Source organism: Gastrolobium bilobum, unplaced genomic scaffold (assembly GCF_033153095.1).
Source record: "Gastrolobium bilobum isolate Gb01-03AN ecotype WA unplaced genomic scaffold, APGP_CSIRO_Gbil_v1 utg3235, whole genome shotgun sequence".
NCBI lineage: Eukaryota > Viridiplantae > Streptophyta > Magnoliopsida > Fabales > Fabaceae > Gastrolobium > Gastrolobium bilobum.
Window position 1 is genome coordinate 208,958 of NW_026897048.1, and position 21,053 is coordinate 230,010.

At 30.9% G+C, this 21,053-nt stretch overlaps 1 pseudogene; it reads left to right on the top strand.

Moving 5' to 3' along the window:
- Positions 1-1,478: 1,478 nt before the first annotated feature.
- On the top strand, positions 1,479-17,258 carry LOC133303694 (uncharacterized; annotated as a pseudogene).
- The last annotated feature ends 3,795 nt before the right edge of the window (positions 17,259-21,053 follow it).

Below are 21,053 nucleotides of genomic sequence, written 5' to 3' on the forward strand. Positions count from 1 at the left end.
AATATGAGTTCAATATCATTGAGAGATATGTTTATAAAAATTCTGAGTTACAATTTAAATTAACATAATAATAGCATGCATTTTTAGTTATTTATGCTTCTTGTTTTTGAGCTTATTTAATGAACCTTGCTTAATTTATTTTAGATACAGAGAATATAATTAAATGAGGCAGGATCCTTTGACACTGGTGTCAAATTTAAAGTTTGACACCTTATCTGAAAGCCGTTAGATAAAAAAAGATCAATGGTGTCACATGTTTGCAAATCAGTGTCGTTGATCTTTTTTGATCTAACGATTCTCAGATGAGGTGTCAAACTTCAAATTTGACACCGGTGTCAAATGATCCTGCCTCTAATTAAATTTATATTTTCATATTTATATATTTCTATATATATTTGGGTCAACCGATCTGACCAGTAACCCACTGATCTGATCAGTGACCTAATAACTCAATACCTTGACCGAATCAATGCCGGAGTCGAATTTGATAACACTGCATAGAATGCAAGACTCTCAGACAATAAATATCGTATTGTTAACTCTTGCACGGTCAATATATGACTTTGACCGCATCACAATGATATAACTTTTTCAAAATTCCTTAAATCAGTAATTTTTTAATCAAAAAAGTTTACGGTGGTCATTGGTCAAAAAGCCCCGTTTGTTTTTTTTTTTAGTTTTCACGCAACTTAATGAGATTTTTTTTAAAATAAGTTTAAACATTAATATAAGGAAAATGTAATCATCAATAACACAAGTTACATCATGTTATAGAGATAAAATTGATACAATCCACTGTTTAATTTATATTTTATTTAAACAGTGAACTCCACCAATTTTATCTCTACAACATAATGTAATTTGTATCATGTAACATGGCCAAATACAATCCTTTAATATAAATATAAAACCACTACGGTGGCGCCCCTACAACGATGTCAATTGTTTAATCAAACAATTCATATATGCTATGCATTGGAAATAGTTCCTCTGATGCCAAAAAAAATAAAATATATAATTACAGGAGAAGATCACAATTATATAAAGATGAATTAATGATTATAACTTGTTAACTATTTATTTTAATAATTTTTTCTTTATTCATTTATTACTATTAATTTATTTTTGTATAATTATGACCATGTCATATTTTTTTTTTTACATTATCCGTATGCATTTATGATGAAATGTCATAAGTTCATAACCATAAACTCTGAAAAAAAGGTACATATAGCATGGATTTGTGGACTTTGAGATGTGTGTAACTAAGGGACCCCAAGTGAAATGGTCAACGTGACACATTTGATTCAACAATGTACAATAGGTGACAAGGAAAATATTTGTTTAAGAAGCATGTAGTTGGTGAGATTATTATAATGCAATATACAGAAATTTGTTGTATGAATGAAAAATCAACTCTTTCATTGGAATTTGTTTGACCAAAACTTGAAGTAGGCAATATAGCTAAAGGAAGAAGAAAGAGGATGAGCAACGGCACTGGAAAGTTGGTGTGTGTCACCGGTGCTTCTGGTTATATTGCTTCATGGATTGTCAAGTTCCTTCTTCAACGTGGTTACACTGTCAGGGCCACTGTTCGCGACCCAAGTCAGTGTCTCTTCCTCCTTAGATTCACCAATATTCTTTTGTCCTTTTTCATTTCAGTTATTTGGTTTTCATTAATCACTGATTTAATTATTTGGTGCAGGTAATCTCAAAAAGGTTGAGCACTTGCTTAAACTTGAAGGTGCAAAGGAGAGGTTGCACCTCTTTAAGGCAGATCTCCTTGAAGAAGGTTCATTTGACTCTGCTATTGATGGCTGTGATGGTGTCTTTCATACTGCTTCGCCCGTTCACTTTATTGTCAATGATCCACAGGTTCATTTCCTTTTACTTTTGTTCATAATTAGCGTGCATTTGATATACAGATACCTTAGGGAATCAATCATATATTTAGTTGAAATTTTTTGTACGGGAAAAGCAAATCTTATGTTACATGAAAATTTTGTTTCTTCCTACTTTCAAATTGTTTTCCGTGCAAGCTTTTTTCTTTATTTTTTTTTCTAACATTTAGTGGATCCTACAAAAACTTGTGTCTGTAACATGATGTATCAATTTTCATGTTACATGACGTTAACAAAACCCTTATTGTATATAATGAAGGGTTTTATTAGTGTTATGTAATACAATGTAAGTGTTGTTTCCAACTCTCACATCAAAAGGAGAGAGAAAGTGAAATGATGAAAGAGAAAGAAAAACATGTGGACCTCACATCTTTAATGTGTGTGTAGAAAAGTGAAGTTATATTATGTTAAATGATAAACATAAAACCCTATAATGAAAGTAATAATTGAAATTTTTATAGTCACACATTTCAAGATTTATGTAGTTTCTCTTGGTGGAAAACCTTTATGTGTGAACCATTGCTCATTTTATAATACCGTATCTTGTAATAATTCTACTTAACAGTATTCTTAGGGAGGAGTTAAAGTGTTGTTTTTTGAATGTTGTTTTCCTTATTTCAGGCTCAACTAATTGATCCAGCGGTGAAGGGAACTCTTAATGTTGTAAAATCATGTGCAAAATCGCCATCTGTGAAACGAGTTGTTTTAACATCTTCTGTGGCTGCTGTTTTATATAATGGAAGGCCCCGAACTCCCGAAGTAGTAGTTGATGAGACATGGTTTTCAAATCCAAGTATCTTGTGGGAAAATGAGGTATGAGCCCTTTTTCCTAAAACTTATTCAGAAATGAAATTTGGAGATAATGCAAGTCGTACATGTGATTTTGGTGTAGTTGGCTCCGACTTCCGAGTTGTTAATTGAATAACATGTTTTTTTTTATATAAACATCATTTATGTGCATTGCCAAAACATTGGTAAATGCTAGCAGCATAGTTGTGGGTTTGCTTAATGATGGCTGCAAGGGAATTAAACTCCATGGGCAGGGGGCACTTAAGCTCTGTTAGATGATGGGCAAGTGTTCTAAACTACCTCAGATCTTATTATTAGTAATAATCTTTTAAGCAATATTAATCCAATCAAGTTTTGATATGTTGGATTTTGTTGTATGCTTGTGGAGCACTTTGGGACTTAAATGTGCTGTTATACTTGAGTCCACTTCAGAATGTGGCAAACAGGTCAATGCTTCCTTTTAATTTCTTTCTGTGCGTTAAGAATTCATGTTGATTCTATTATATGCTTAAGTCAGTTCCTTATAGTTTTGATATTCTTTGCCTGTAATTCTAATGCAGAGATGGTCCATTAAACTTTTTAAATTGAATCAACCTTCTTGATAACATTATTCCAGAGCAGCTTATTACTTTCAAACTTCTATTCAATAGACAAAAAAAATGTTTGTATTTGTTCCAAAGTGCACAAATGTGTCAAACGGTCCGGGGGAGCTCGGGGCGGGGAACCACCACCAATGGGTTAAACTAGACCATCACACCAAGTGAGTCTGACACCATATCTCAACCCAAAACCTTAATGCATTGGGTTTATTGATCCATCCACTTATATCCACTTCACTTACAATCTCTCTCTCAAGAGTGAAACCCACAATTGGAATGCTCCCTCTCAACCGAGTACCTAGGTCCATAGTACTCAACCCATTGGGTTCATGGGTCCATCATTTTATATGCACTTCACTTAGCTCATTATCAACCAATGTGAGACTTATCACACTTGAATAACCCAACAATCTCCCCCTCAAGTATGAAACCCAATATTGATATGCTCCCCCTCAAGAAAGTACCATCACACTTGAATAACCCAACAATTTTCCCCTCAAGTATGAAACTCAACATCGGTGTGCTCCCCCTCCCCCTCAAGAAAGTACTCTAGGGCTACTCAACTTGTCTCCTAGCCAAACAGTTGGCTAGCTCGAGCCTAACCAGCTCTGATACCACTACAGGCGGGTCCAGGGGGAAGCCCATGGTGAGGGACACCACCAATAGGCTAAGCTAGACCACCACACCAAGTGGGTTTGACACCATGTCTCAACCCAAAACCTTAAGGCATTGCGTTCATTGATCCATCCATTTATGTCTACTTAACTTAGCCCATTACCAACCAATGTGAGACTCGTCACACTTGAATAACCCAACAAAATGTAATGATTTTTCATGTATAGTATGTTAAATTGCTCTTCAACTTTCTCGACATTTCCTACTTGTGTGTGTATGACTTTATGAGTGTTTTTATTTTCTTAATTTTATTATTGTTATTATTATTATTATTTTCAGAAATGGTATGCATTTGCAAAAACTTCGGCCGAGGATACTGCAAGGAAATTTCTAAAGGAAAACAACATTGACTTGGTTGTTATTAACCCAGCAATGACGGTAGGGCCTCTCCTGCAATCAGAGCTTAATGGAAGTGCTGACACAATTTTAAACTTAATAAATGGTAATTTTTTTCTTAACTGGTGAAGCTTTATGCTCTACAAACATTCTGTTATTTGCTTTGTCTGCATCTGGATTATACTATGCATTCCAGCACAACATGCTTAGAGTATAGAGTAGAGTAGTAATCATGAAGATTAAACATTACAGCTACCTTAACAAGAACCGTCCTGTTCCTTATCATAGAAGAACTCTTTCACTTTCGTGACGCAGGTTCACAAACATTTATGAATACTAGTTTTGGATGGGTGAATGTAAAAGATGTTGCAAACGCACATATTCAAGCATTTGAGATTGCTTCAGCTAGTGGAAGATATTGTCTGGTTGACAAAGTGGCTCATTTCTCTGAACTTGCCAAGATTTTACGTGATATGTACCCGACATTACAAATTCCAGAGAAGTAAGATAAGTTATTGAGTAAATTAGCAATTTATACCTTAAACTTATCTCTACTTACATTTTAGTCCTTAAATTCAATTACGTGTGTGAAGTAGTTCTTGAATTTATAGAACTATATCAATTTAGTCTATTTTTATCTCACTTTCGAGCACATCTTTAGTGTTACTGGAGTATGTACTCCTTTACTAAAAGTAGAAAAGGATGATGGTTTTGGAAAAAATAACTATACAAGGAGGTGATGGTTTTGGAAAAAATAACTATACAAGGAAGAGTAAAATGGTAAAAAATATATATTATATTTTTCAAATTAAGTAAATGATGCACCGAGTCTTCAGTACTCCTGTAGTACTGAAGATATTTCCCTCACTTTCAGTCTTCAAGAAGGACTAACTTGATACGATTTTAATAAATTTACAGACTCACTCGTACAATAATTAATTTAGATTATGTAGGTCCTATCTTATGAATGTCACGGTAACATTTTGTTGTTGTTAAACTTGTCACTTTAACATTAATCCTACATGACACATGATTTTGTAAACTTAACTTGGACAATTTATTTGTGTTCATCATGCATATTTTATAAAGATTAAGTTTTTCTTTCTCTTGTGATTTTTCTAATAACATTTTCACATTCTCAACAATGTTATCAGGTGTGCAGACGATGAGCCTTTTATGCCAACATTTCAGGTTTCCAAAGAAAAAGCAAAGAGCTTGGGAATTGAATTTATATCCTTGGAAGTGAGCCTTAGGGAGACTGTGGAAAGCTTAAAAGAAAAGAATTTTGTTAGCTTTTAGTTCGTGATATGTCCTTGAGGAGTATATGTTAACATGGGAATATTATATTGACAAACTTTTTTTTTACAAACTTACAAATTACACTAAGTCTGATTAGTCATACACTCTTAATTGAAGTCTGATCAGTTAGACTTAGTGTAATTTGTAAGTTTGTAAAACAAAAGTTTGTCAATATTACCTCTCCCATATTAATAAACTCAACAACGTTTAGTTGGTAACTTTGGTTTTAGAAACTCCATGCTTAAGGGGGAATTATTAGTATGCAATAAGGCTTGTTTATATCAAAACAAGTCGGTTTGAATTTGCTTTGTACTCGTGACTTTACGTTGCATTTGGAATTATGGAAAAAAAATGTAGAAGTCATTTCAAGGGTTTTTTGAACACTGCTCTACTTAATAAAAAATTATCATTTTACCTTTATTTTTAATCTATTTAAAAAAATTGATCTTTTTTTCAAATATAATATTAATATGCTCCTGTTTGACCGTTAATTGTAATTTATATTCAAATACATATCCCACGTATTCAAGTAAATCAAGTGTTCTGTATAACGCTGTATACTTGTGTATCTTAGAAAACAGAGAAAACGCATCTTTGCTCTTCCGAGACATGTACGAAATCACAGTTGAGAACGTCTTTGCAATTGCAGTTAGGGAACATTTAGTAGAGGAAAAAAATTTTTATTCGAAAATTTCGATTTTTAAAAATATGATGAAAACATTCAGTTTACGATAATATTTAAAAATTAAAAATTTAAAAAAAATTTAATTTTTCGAAAATCTTAAAAAATGTCGCGTATCAAACTAAAGAATTGAAATTTTATGGTAAAAAAATCTTATTGATGTTCGTGACAGTATATTGCTTCTAAATCTAGTCAAGTGTGGTTAATTATTACTCCGCAGAAAAGGACTTTGGAAATACAGTAAGCTAATTAAACCTAACCCAATCTCCTTCTAAGCTTGACAAAGTTGCAAACTAACATATTTAAATTAGTTTATTTTGTAATAGACAAAATTTGCGGTTAAAAATTATCTCTTAAATATTTTATTTATAGTTTTCTTAAACATTTACGTAAATATATTAAACATTTATGAATACCAGAAACGTTTGGCTTGCGAAGCTGGCTCTAAAATCACTCGAGTACGTCATTTTATAAAATTCAGATTATGAACAATACTAAAGTATATCATTTACGAATATTTACTGTTTCATGTAATATATTTGAGTATCAATCAAACAGAGTATATTGACGTTATGTTTTAATACGAGAGTAAAGTAATAATTTTTTATTTTTAATTAAAAGCAAAAGGGTAAAAAAAAAGCCTCATTTCAAGTGTGGTCGCTTGAATTTAAATGGAGAAACTCGGTTCAAGTTTTTGCAAATCGGTGGCTAGCCAATTAATAATGGCGATTTGCTCTCTCATGTTTTTTTTTAAGTGCTCTCTCATGTTTAACCTTTTGCAGTCTTACCCAATGGTTGTTGTAAGTTCATAGTGGAGAGAGACTATTATTAATAATAAGTTAAGTGAATAATGATATTAAGTGAGTTTAGATATCACAATTCAATCAAAAACCTTGGTATCATGTGTCCCAGTTCTTTATGCTCACTGAGTCCATTTATAATTAATGTGAGATTTACTCACTTATATTTGTATTCCCCAATAATAATTTGATCTAGTAGCGCTTCAGTTAGACACCAGAATTTAATCTGCTTAAAGAGTAACGAGTTCTATTCTTGAGAGTCTCAACTCTGGAGAAGAGTAGAGATATTGGAACATCGACCAAAATGTTATTTTTTTGGCAATTTTTTACTCAAATGTCATGCGAACAATATTTTTTACCAGATTGTCACGCGACGTAATTCGCTACGATTGGTAACAATATTCGTTCGCCAATGATTTTGTGACACGTGACATACTTTCGAAGGAAAAAAGTGATTGGACTAAGTTCGCTACCAGTGGTAGTGAATTTGATATGCAATATGACCACATGTCACGAAATCATAGGCGATGAAGTTCGCTACCAGTCGTAGTGAAATTCGACACGTGACAGTTTGATAAAAAGTATTGTTCGCATGACATTTTGATAAAAAAATTGTCAAAAAGTGACACTTTCGTTGATGTTCCAAAGATATTCAAATCCAAAATCTCCATTTGTATTCTGGACAGCAATTGTTATTTAAAAAAATAAAAGATACTTTCAAGGATACGGACAAAACTTTTGTTTATATTTTTGCACTATATAGCTGGCATAGCAGAGTAACTTGAATATATGTAAGCCTCGTACCTCGCCTAGTTCATTTATTTAAATCCATCAAACGATTGATAAAAATACACCAGCAGATTTTACAATATTATACCCAAAGCAATTGTAACCTGTGTTTTTCACTGTGATTTCATCAGATTTTCATCCGTGGATTTCAAAAAAATAACAGTCAAAAGCTTATTTTTATATTAAACATGAAAAGTTCTACACCATATTGTAAGCCTCATAATATCTTACCCAAATATTTATTTATTCAAAAAGCATCAAACGATTAATTAAAGAACAATATATTATCCAAAAAAAATTGTGCATATGCTTTTTTAAAATAAGTTAGATTAGAAGCATATACATATCTAAGCACACACGTCATGCTGAGTGGTGAGCAACCATATCACCTGCAATTGGTCGTTCCAGCAATTCTGACCACATGGTTCAAGCACGTGCGATCTACCTATAACTTTATCTTAATCATATCGAATCTTTAATGCCGAGCGGGACCAGTTAAGAAAGTTCTTTTAGCTTACATACATATTGTTCTTGTGAAGGTGCATGGTTCACGACTTCGTTGTGAAACATGCATGAGAGAGACACAGCAACTGTCAGCCGATAATGTTTAATGTATTGGAGCATGTGATTATTATATGAAGTTCTGTGTTCAAATTGAATCATATAATTATGAGCATGCCGAACATTTACTTTGATTGATAAGGATTAAGGGACGTTATATATATCATGATTATGGAGATTGGACATATTTGGTTTGGTTTCGTTTTCATTGAAAGCCGAGAAGCCCAAAAATGAACAGTGTTATTTGTCATACATACTTATCTACCGAAAATGCTATATACCATTCCATCATATATACCATTCCGTAAATATAAAAGACCATTCACATGCAGGACACTGATATATAATGCAATGCGAATCAACGTACACTTCCAAAACTGGAAGCAAGGAAAGAGCTAAAGAAGAAGAAGAAGAAGAAGAAAGAGAATGAGCATGAGTGGCAGTGGAAAGGTGGTGTGTGTCACCGGTGCTTCTGGTTATATTGCTTCATGGATTGTCAAGTTTCTCCTTCAACGTGGTTACACTGTGAGGGCTACTGTTCGCGACCCAAGTCAGTACTCACCATTAATTCTCCAATAATTTGTTTAATGGGTCCACAACTGAAGAAAATTTTTACGTCAACCAAAAATAATTATGTTTTACCATTAAGATATATATAGTTATAATACTAAAATTATTTTTTCTCTCCTCTTCACACGTCAACCGACAACCATTTCAAGAAAGAGAAAAAAAATTAATTTTTAAAATTACAATCATATCTTATGGTAAAACAAACATAGTTATTTTTTGTTGCGGCAACAAATCTCTTATTTTCCTTGTTCAATATGCTTGTAACTAGATTATATCCATATGATTAATAAATAATGATTGGTGACCTGGTGACATTAGTTATGAGTGATTTATTTGGGTAGGTAATCCTAAAAAGGTTGGGCACTTGCTTAAACTTGAAGGTGCAAAAGAGAGGTTGCAACTCTTTAAGGCAGATCTCCTTGAAGAAGGTTCCTTTGACACTGTTATTGAGGGCTCTGATGGTGTTTTTCACACTGCATCACCTGTTCGGCTTTTCGTTGTCAAAGACCCACAGGTGCAGTCCATTCTTCTATATACTTTTGTTGATAAATAGTGTTGAGATATTTAAATATAATTGAATCTTATATTAGTTGATAATGAGCTAAATAAAAAAAATAAGAAAATGTGTTAACTTAATTAATGCCTTAACATTTTAGGTTAAAACATAGTGTCCAACATTCTTATTGTGATTAGACTGATTTAGCCCTTTGATAATATATTTCTCACCATGAGCTCCTTTGGCTCCTTTGAAAATGGTAGGTTTGGCATAGGCTAACTAGGTATTCTCCTAGAGGTGGGTTAAGTATTTGGGCATGAATATTTGTGCACTGGGAAATAACCGAAGCTACAGTTGAGAGGGAGATTGATTGTTGGGGTATTAAGTATCATGGTGTCCCACATTATTTGATGATGAAAGAAACGAAAACTATATATCAGGAAAGGTGCACGAAAGTTATGATTTATGCTTATGGACTGAGATATTGATTTAATTTAATTTTTTATAATTAGAGATTAAAGATAAGATATTCTATCTATTTTTTTCGTGCCTATTACTTTTTTTTTGGGTAAACTTTTTCGCGCCTATTTTACCTACTCATCCTATCCCTTATAATTAATGTAAACTTGACCCATTAATAATTAACCCATTTGTGAGAATATCTTCTGTTTATGTCACTAGTTAAAAATGAGATTTTACGTAAAAATAAAAGGGGATAAAAATTAGTAAAATGTAAAATCATAATGTAAAAAAAAATTGTAAAAACATAAATCCGTTTGAAATATTGGTCTAAACATTTCATAAAAATATAATAATAAATGGAGATTTTAATTACCATGCTCTTTTTTCCTACAAAGATTTGTTATTATTTATTACTTTAAATGCGTGCAGCTAGCGTTTGATGTGGTTTTGCAATATGATTTTTGATTGTGGTAAATTATGGGCTTGTTTCATTTCAGTTCAGAAAAATAGTTTTTTAATTTTTAGAATTTTTTTTTTGTAATGTCTGTTTCTTAAAAATAGTTTTAAAATTATAACTTTTTTTTAACTTTTAGCTAGAATCAAATTTAAAAAACAAGTATGAGTTATTTTTATTTCATATTTTAATTTTTAACTTTCAAAAGGAAAAAGAAAACACCTATTTCATTAACTATTTTAAAAAATAATTTTGAGAAAAAAAAAAACACAATCAAACCCTATACGCCAATTCGCTTGCGGCAGGAGGTGTGCCTCTTTGGGGGGCAAACAAAGAAGTACCGATGTTAAAAATATTAGAATGTGTTATCAAAAAAATAAATAAAAAAATATTAGAATGTTTTGAAAATTATATAAAGTTAAATTTTTTTATACAATGGTTATAGTATAAAGTTAAATTCTAAATAATAAATTAGGGTAATATTTTTCTCCTTTCACATGACACAAGCAATTTTTCAATAGACACATAAAAGCGGGCCCATCAATTCTTTTATTTTTTTTATTTTAAAAATAGTGGCTTCCACAATTGATTGTCTCTATGACATGATCTAAGAATTTTTTTACAACATAATATTTGTTTTTCCCAATAAATTATTGGAAAAAATTCAAAAATCTCCCCTATAGTTTACTAATTTTATCACTTACTGCTTTTATTTTATTTTTTCTTATCACTTACTTCTTGTATGATTTTTTTCTATTCAAGTCCACATTTAATACTGTTAATAATTGAATTAACTTGCTCAATTTATTCCTATTTTGCGTATATTAAAAGCACTAATATTAGATTAATCTATCATTTAAATTTTGGTCAAAATCATTAAATTATAAATGACAGTTTGTTGCTGGTGACCAAAATCTTTATTTCAGATTAATTAACAATTTTTTATGTAGGTAAAATAAGAGTAAAATAAAAAAGTTAGTTCAATTACTAACAAAGTTAAATACAGACTTGAATGATTACCAAAAAAAAAAAAAATACAGACTTGAATGAAAAAATTATAGGAGATATAAATGATAAGAAAAAGAAAAGTTATTAAAGAGTAAACAGGGATATTTTGAACTTTTCGCTAAATTATTTAACAATCACAATTTTATTAAATGGTACTTTGAACCTGACCTAAAGTTTAATTGTCATTATTCAATGCCATTTTCTCTTTCAAATATCGGTTTTATAATTCTTGTGTTAAATGAGAATTGAAATTTTATGTTGTAGAAATAAAAAATATATGAAACTCATGTGTTAGAAAAAATTATATATAGGACTAAAATCTATGTCAGCACGAGAATTGAAGGATGCGTAGAAAACTTTTAATTTTCATGTTGAACGAGAATTATAAAACCCTTCAAATATATGCCGTCTTGTTGGCAGTTAACAAAAACTCCCTCCTCTTCCTGCCTCCTTTTGCCTTTAATAGAAATTAATATCTCTATAAAAAATTAAAATCACTTGCTATATATTTGAATAAATTTATTTTAAGCTCTGGGTTATTCATTTTTTCCACACTTAAACGTATTGGCTTATTACTTATGAGTTATGACTCCCTGCACAATTGAGGTATTCAAATTTCCAGCACCCTCCTGCCTCCTATTGATTGTGGCGGTGTGGCAATATTATTAACGAGCAAAATATTGTTATGATGTATAAAAAAATAAAATAAAAAATTGTTATGATATTACATGGGATAATTTTGTTTCATTTAACATGAGAACCATATTCTTATATTAAAAAAGACTTGATAAGCACCCAAATCACACAATAGTTAGCTTGCGACCTTCTTTTATTTAATTTTTTTTTTTTAAATATTTATTTTAAAATTGATTAAAAAATATAAAAATTGAGATAGCTTTTAAAAAAAATTGTTTATTCACTGTTAACTTTTGCTTTATTTATTTCAGGCTGAATTAATCGATCCAGCAGTGAAGGGAACTCTTAATGTTCTTAAATCATGTGTAAAATCACCATCTGTGAAACGAGTTGTCTTAACGTCTTCTATGGCTGCAGTTGCAGTGAATGGAAGGCCTCTAAGTCCCGAAGTAGTCATTGATGAGACATGGTTTTCAGATTCCAATTTCTGTAGGGAATCAAAGGTATGTACTATTTTTCCTGATTAAAACTTATTCAGAAATGAAATTTGAAGCTAATCCATGTTGTATATGTGATTTTAATTGCTTCAGTTTGTTCACACTTGGGAATTCAATTGCATGATTTCTATGTAAACATCATTTGATTGCCTTGCCACTACTTTGTTAAATGTTAACTGTATGATTGTGTGTTTGCTTAATCGCGAATGTGACTCAAGTGGACTCCTTGGCAGGGGATACCTATGTTCTGTTAAATGATAGGAACTGTTTGAAACTACCAAGAAAGACATTACATTACCTCCCTGAAGAAAAAGACTATAAAAAGCACATGTGTTCTGTAATATTGGTGTACATAAAATGTGTCCCATAAAGATGAAGTATGTTGATATAGGGGGTGCTTATAGTGACAATGGTAAAGACCAAAGCACTAGTGAAGCTTCCCATGTACGTGCATTAAGAGGGAGTGTGTGTGAGGCTTGAATAGCTCTCCCAAGAGGCAGAGTAATAGCATGGGTAGAGGTTAGAGAAGAAGAAGATCCCCCCTCCATGTGTGGGGGATATTTAGAGAGAAGAGCCCTCTCTCTCACGGGGGAGACTGATAGTCTCTTCTATGAAATGTGTCATCAAGCCATTGAGACAAGCTGCCCACTACAGGGACAGCTGTGCAGGGAAGGGGAATGCCTCAATAGTGAGCCTCTATGACTTTCTATGGGTGCCCTCTAGAAGGTTCTAGATATGAGCTTTAAGAAATTGGGCCCATCTGGTGGACCTAAAGTGTACATCCCGAATATGTTCCAATAACATTGATGTATATCATACCTAAATATTCATGTATATATCCAGAAAATTGTTGGACTTGAAATTCAAGTTGAGTGGGAAAGACCGTATATCAGGAAAATGATTAAAAATGAACTATGAGAAGACCATATATAAGTCTGCTTTTAAGATTTTGGATTGAGACATATTGTTAAACATTTTTTATTGTGATTTATTGCTTAGCCTATTGTTGGGAAGAAACCCTTCTAAGGATTTGGGACTCCTCGGTACCATTCTAAGAAAAATGCAGAACTTCAATAAGCTTGACTAAACATGTCCAAAAAAACCTTATTGCTAACATTATTTGAGAACAGTCTAGTACTTTTAATCTTGTCTTCAATAGACAATTGTTATTGAGATATAATGCTAATGTATTTGTTCCGACGTGCACAAATGTAATAATCTGTCCTGCTTAGTAGGTTACCGTGCTTTCTAACTTTGTTGCCTTCTCCTATTTGTGTTTTAGTTGTGGTACATACTTTCAAAGACTTTGGCTGAGGATGCTGCCTGGGAGTTTGTTAAGAATAACACCATTGACATGGTTACTATTAACCCATCATTGGTGGCAGGACCTCTCTTACAACCTGAGGTTAACGAAAGTTTTGAGCCAATTTTAAACCTAATAAATGGTAATTTTTATTTACTAGGACTTGCTCAATATGATAGTAATGGCCAATGGGTAACCAAACTCAATTTTGTCATTCAGTTAAAATTATGGTCAATCTGTTATGATTCGTTATTGACATTGAAAATGTGTTTACTCTATTAGGTCCTGTTTGACAATTTTCTTGCTAAATTTCTCATTTACACTTTGATGGGAAAATAATTCCTTAAATAGAAGACATACATGACAAGAATTATCTCATTTCTCAATAGAATCTCGTTCACTTGCTTGATGCAGGATCACAAACCTTTGGAAATATTTCTCTTTGGGTGAATGTAAAAGATGTTGCTAACGCCCATATTCAGGCATACGAGATTGCTTCAGCTAGTGGAAGATATTGTTTGGTTGAGAGAGTGGTACACTACTCTGAACTTGCCAAGATTTTACGTGATTTATACCCAACACTACAAATTCCAGATACGTAAGTTTAATTTCTTTTTTCTTTTTAATATAACGATGATACAAGGTTTGAACTTATAACTTCAAGCAAGTGAACAATCCCTTTACCATAACTCATTCCTAGAGGCCTAGTTTATTTTCTATAACTCCAAGAATGCACACACACACACACATATATATATATATATAAAATATGAATTGGGATCCCATTTATTGAACTCTATTTTTTTAAGGGACAAGTTATATTTACAAATTTTTTTATTTACACACTCTTACAAACTATACTATTTTTTTCCGGAAGAAGACTCGTTATACTATGTTCTTTAACATAGTGTAATTTATAAAAAATTTCAAAAAAATTTTATAAACAGATCATTTCCATTTTTTAATACTAACTGGCTTGATTGGAAACTCGATTCAAGCTGCAAACGAGAAGATTCAGCATTGAGATTGACTTTGCGATGTTTGTTAACGTATGCCAAAAAGTGAAATAAAGAGAACTGCTAAAAATATTTTGCACGTTAGATCTCAAGTCTACTGGTTTCGCACTTAGGGTCTGTTTGGATGACTTTTTTAAAAAATAACTTTTTATGTATTGGTTTTTTAAAAATAATTTTTTTAAAAAGGTAAAGTTATTTTACGTTTGGATGCATGATCTGAAAATCACTTTTACATAAAAAATTATTTGGATGTTAAAATAAAAAAAATACTTTTTATATATAAAATTACAATAAAAGAGAGATAAAATAGCAGGATCGTAGTCGTAGGATAATGAGAGATAAAATAGACAGGATAGGATAAGGTTAAAATTGTATTTAAAAAAAAAGATATTATTTTTTTTCCAAAAATAAAATAAAAATATCTTTTAATTTCTGCTTTTTTCAAAAGCAATCAGCTACTGGCTGTAAAAACAAAGCAGCATTTTAATTTTAATTTTAAATTTTGCTTTTTTAAAAAGTTGTTATCCAAACATCTAAAAATTCTCAAAAGAACTTTTACTTTAAAAAAAAAAAAAAACTTTTTTAGGAATAAAAGTCCATCCAAAATCCAAACGGGCACTTAGTACTGAACTTTTCAGTGTTGAATATTTCAATTTTAACAATCGCACCCAAAGTCTACACATTTTTTTTTTTAACATTGTCTTTTTTTTTACTGGTTTTTTAGTTTGCATGTGTTTTTAGGACACATGTTATTAGATAAAAAAAATTCAAACATTGAATATTTTAAAAGTTTATTTTTTTATATTTTATTCGTTAATTAACAAAGAGTAATAAATATTATTTTCATTTGTATAACAAGTAGCTTGCTTACAAAATACTATAAAGGATTTAATTATTTTGTACATCTATAACTTTAAGTTTAACCCATTTGTATAACTTTAAGTTTTAATTATATGATCCTTAATTAGTCTATTCTGAATCAATGGAGGACTTAATTATATTTAAATTTTTAATATTTTTCTCTCAATTGTGAAATCCATTATTAGTATGTTTTACTTCAAACGAAAATCTTTTCGAATGTTAATAAGGTTATTATCCAAGAGTTCAATTCTGGAAAAGGGTTTGCTAGACATAAACTCGAACTCCAATCACTATAGGTTAATATTTGCCTTAGCCAAACCATTAATCTGATTCCATTGTTTTGTGCTCCCCAAGACGTGAGAAAAGGATAAGGCAAAGCTTAACTTGTTATCGATGTTTTTGCCTGGAAAATACATGTGCGTGAGTCTCTGGGGATTTTTGAGTTTTCTTTAGTTTGCGTAATTAATAATCTGTTATTGAGATTGGATGATAACGGCTTTTAATTATGGGTACTTCTGCTTTAAGTGCAATTTTTTTTTTCTACAGCAGTCAATTTATATTATGTATTACGAGTAGTATATATAGTATAATGTAATCGTGAAATTTTTTTTTTCACTGCCACATTAGCATATGGCAATATCTCAGAAGAGAGAGAAAAACAATTTTATTATTATATATTAGCCGTAATATATAATGTAATCATTTGATGAAAAAAATTTCTCTTTACAACAGTAAAAAAAAATGCACCCTCCTTTAATTATATACCTTCTATCATATTGGATGGATCCAAATGACTTGAACTCCAACTTTTTAAATTTCTCTTTAATCAGGCTAGCTTCTAAAATTATGTGACATCGGAGATAACGATGGTCAAGTATAAATTTTAGTGCTAAGCTATACAAATTTTGACTTCCATATATACATCAAAATCATGGGTTATTGATTACTGTAAATTAATTCTACATGACACATAATTTTGTAATCAATATTGTAATTTTTTGTGTATTCAACATTTAAATAACTACGGGTCTATTTGATAGTATTCTAATTTTTTTTCTTAATTAAAACTGTTTTGTAGAATATTTATAGAAGCAAGTGTTTTATGTGTTTTTTATGTTTTGAAAATTAAAAACCAAAACATAAAATAAAAATAACCCAAACATATTCTCTAAATTTGATTTTAAAAACTAAAAAACAATCATAATTTTTAAAATTATTTTTACAAAACAGAGGCTCTATCAAACATGTTTTTTTTTGTTCTAAAAAAAATAAAAAAATAAAAACTGTTTTTGAAAATATAATTCAAACAGTCTGTAAATTTTTCATTTTTCTTTTGATTTCTAATAGCTTTTTTACTTTCTCAACAATGTTATGATCAGGTGTGAGGACAGTAGGTCGTATGTGAAAATGTGTCAGGTTTCCAAAGAAAAGGCAAAGAGCTTAGGAATTGAATTTACTCCTTTGGAAGTGAGCCTCAAGGAAACTGTGGAAAGCTTCAAAGCAATGAAGATTGTCAACTTTTAATTCATGTGATATCTCCTTGAAAAGAAAATGTTGATACTTGAGATATACTTTCGACCATGTTTAGTTGGTGGAGAAGAGATTAATACTGTTTTAATAAAGGTTGTATTAAATCAAAACAAGTCGCTTTGAATTTGCTTTGCATTTAGAATAATAAAATGCATTTCAAGTGTGGTCAAGCGAATTTGAATTTCTCTTTTATGTTTAATTTTTTTTGCTTGAGGAGGACACACAAATATGCTTTCAATGACAGAGACTAAAACTTATTTATGGTACCAAAGACTGAGTTTTAGCAGCCGATAGATGTATAAGCGCACTCGTCATGGAATCATATTCAATTGGTCTTGTTGAAATCCTATCCTGACGTGTCGTGTCCGACACTTTTCGACACTCTCAGACACTTTGACACTCCAACACACGTTATAGAAATTTAAAAAAGGGTTCAAAGGTTAAGTTGCGTTGAGTTTTTGGTTCCAACTATTAGATTCGTTGGATTACGATTACCATTTTATTGAGTTTAATATAAATATTTGGGATATTTTATGTTTCTTAACAAAATTTATGAATATTATAAGTTTAGATACATTTTTTTGTTAAACTATTGAATATTAAATATGATGTATACTACATAAATTAAAATTATTATTTAATATCAAAACGTGTCCTAACGTGTCGAAATCTAACATTTTTTGAAATTAACGTATCGGAGTGTCGTGTTGTATCGTGTCACGTGTCCGTGTCAATATCGGTGCTACATAGAAACCTGATCAAATGTTTCATACACACATTGTTAACCTAAGTTTCTCTTATTTATCTAATCAATTGTGTATCCATTTCTATTGCGGAATAATATAATATAAAATTAATAAAAATGTCTTGTTTAAGCAGTAACTGAGGTTTCATTTAATTGGCACCGTTATTTCAGTGGAAAAAGGCCATTCACAAGACACTATATAATGCAATGCCTTATGAATATCTATAGCATTTATGGGTTATGCTAAATTAAAAAAAAAAAAAAAAATATGGTATACAAAAAAAAAAAAAAAAAATATATCTTTTTGTTTAATTTTTTTTAACACCCTACAAATCACGTAAATATAATTAGGGTAATAGATTTTTCATGCAGTAGAAGACAAGTATTATCTCCTACTGAATCAATTATGCAAGTGGGACTCACTTTCATAGGTAGAGAAAAATAAAATAAAATAGAACATATCTTGAATTTGTGTGTGTAGAAGATAGATTCTATCGTATGTAACATAAGAGTAATAAATTCGTATAATTAAACTATAATTATTTGTTATTCAACGTTTGAGTTTTTGAAAAATACTCTCTATACATAGAAAATTTAAAAAATATATATAAATATGCCTTACGAAAGAATTAAAATTTAATTTATGTCCACACAAAAAAAAAATTATGCGTCAATAAAGATACATAAATACTAATAGGACTAAATTATTTCCGTGTAAAGAAAAATATACACGATAATTTAATATTAATTTAAAAAATCTAGAATTTATATTAGCTCCAAACAATTATTACTAAAAATTAACACAGATTGGTATTGTACTATTGTACATATAAAAAGTAAACAAATTATTCATTTTTAATGAAAATTATTTACTTGAAAATTGATTAAATATGAACTATTTTTTTAATAGTTAAAGTGATTTTTAAATACATAAAATTTTATAAGTCGATAACATAATATTTAGTGGATGCAAAATTTTAGTAGTGTAAGTTTAGTAATATCCCTTCTTTATAAGTCGGTCATTTTTTTTTTTTTTTTGTGGTAAAGTATGGTAACATTTTTTGTGTAAAATGCACACATTGACAAACCGAATGTTTAATAGTTGTCCTACTTTATAAAGTGAATCTCGCTTTGTCAACGTCGGTGCTCGAACCATGGAAAATTAAAGGGTTTTTTTTTTTCTTTTCTTTTCTTAAAACTGTTTTGAGTTTTGACACGAAATAAAAATAATTTAGATATGTTTTTTAAATTTGATTTTAAAACATAAAAATAATTATAATTTTTAAAATTATTTGTTTAGAACAGGTTTTTTGAAACAAGTTTTTTATTTATTCCAAAATTAAAAAAATTAATTTTAAAAACAAAAAATGCCCTGTATAACTGATTTTATTATTTTTGAAAAAAATAAAATTTGGAAGCTTTAATTAGAATAGATTAAGGAAACCAATTTATTCTAATTTAATCACAATTTATATCCCAAAACGACAGAAGCTATGTCAGAAAAGCTTGGTCGTTTCGAATTCTGACCAAATGATTCAAGCACGTGCTATGATATCTACATCAAAGTATCAAACTTTATATCAAGTCTTTAACATCTAATGCCGAGCGGGACCCAGTTAAATAAGTTCTATTAGCTTAATTTCACTTGTTTTTTTTTTATCTTAGTCCTTCGATAAATTAATGGGAATAATGTTTATTATTTTTTATGAGATAAATTTTATCTCTTATATATATATATAAATGTGTAAAATTTATATAAAATCATATAAAAAAAACAAAAAAATATGAACTCCACACATGTGTGTGTATATATATATATATATATAAATAATTATTGGCTTTTTGACCCTTATGCCCCTTAATTAATAATTAATTACCAAATTGTCCTTCATTCAAAACTATTTCGAAAATTTACCCTCCCCAACAAACATAACACCAATCTGCCCCTGTTTGACCGTTGACCACGAAGCCTACCCGGGTACATCATTACCTACTCGGGTAAATTTTGAAACTTTTTATCTACCCGAGTATGTAGGAGTGTACCCGGGTAGAGTTCTTGAATCTGGGAAAATAGTTGAATTGTTTACCCGGGTATGGATCAGTGTACCCGGGTAAATCGCGTCCAGAAACCCCAATATGTATGGGTTTCAGCCATTGTTGCGAGGTATAGGGTTTTTGAAACCCCAAATCTTTCTCTCTTACCCTCTCTAATCCGAAACATCACACATATTTCATCTCATCATTTCAGAAAGCTGAATCTTGGTGGGACATTGAGATTACATCTCCACACTCCCATTTTGTGCTAAAAAATCCGAACCAACCTCCAAACCCAAAACCTAGATCTAATTTTTGTGTGAAAGATGAGTTCAAGTCCAAACATGGTTCCTATAGTTATTTACTACAATGGGAGGCATTTTGAAGGTCCGAACGGTGTCCGATTTGAAGGAAAAACAAAAACGATGAAAATCAAAGTGGGCACTACATGCAATGAACTGAAGGAGAGAATTCTTCAAAAAATGGGGTCAGAAGGCATACATTCCATCCACCGCATGATAGCCAGGTTAGAGACTGTAGTGGATATGGATACAATATACTACATTGGAAACGATATAAATGATGATGAAGATGTGGAGTTCGTAACAGATGCGTTTGTTGAATGGAAAGTATTAAAATATATTGAGATATATGTTGAAGTTGATGTTGGACAATCTTCATCTTTACCGGTGCATACAACCACTACTGCACACTATACCGGTCAAGAAGATACAGTTGTACGATCTTCTGCACCTCCTCAGGTAGCATTGGATGAGGATGAAGAGGATGAAGACGAGGACTATGTGGACAGCGAAGATGAGGGAGAACCTGAAAGTGCTATTCCAGAAGGTGATTCGTCAGACATTGACGTGGACGGTAATTTTGAGGCTGACATGAGCGCCGTAAGTCTCGGTACCCCAGCCTTGTCACCACTTCATGTCGACCCAGTCAGTAGTGGTAAGTTATTAAATTTGAACATTTGCTTTAGACAATTTATTATTTGTGGTGGT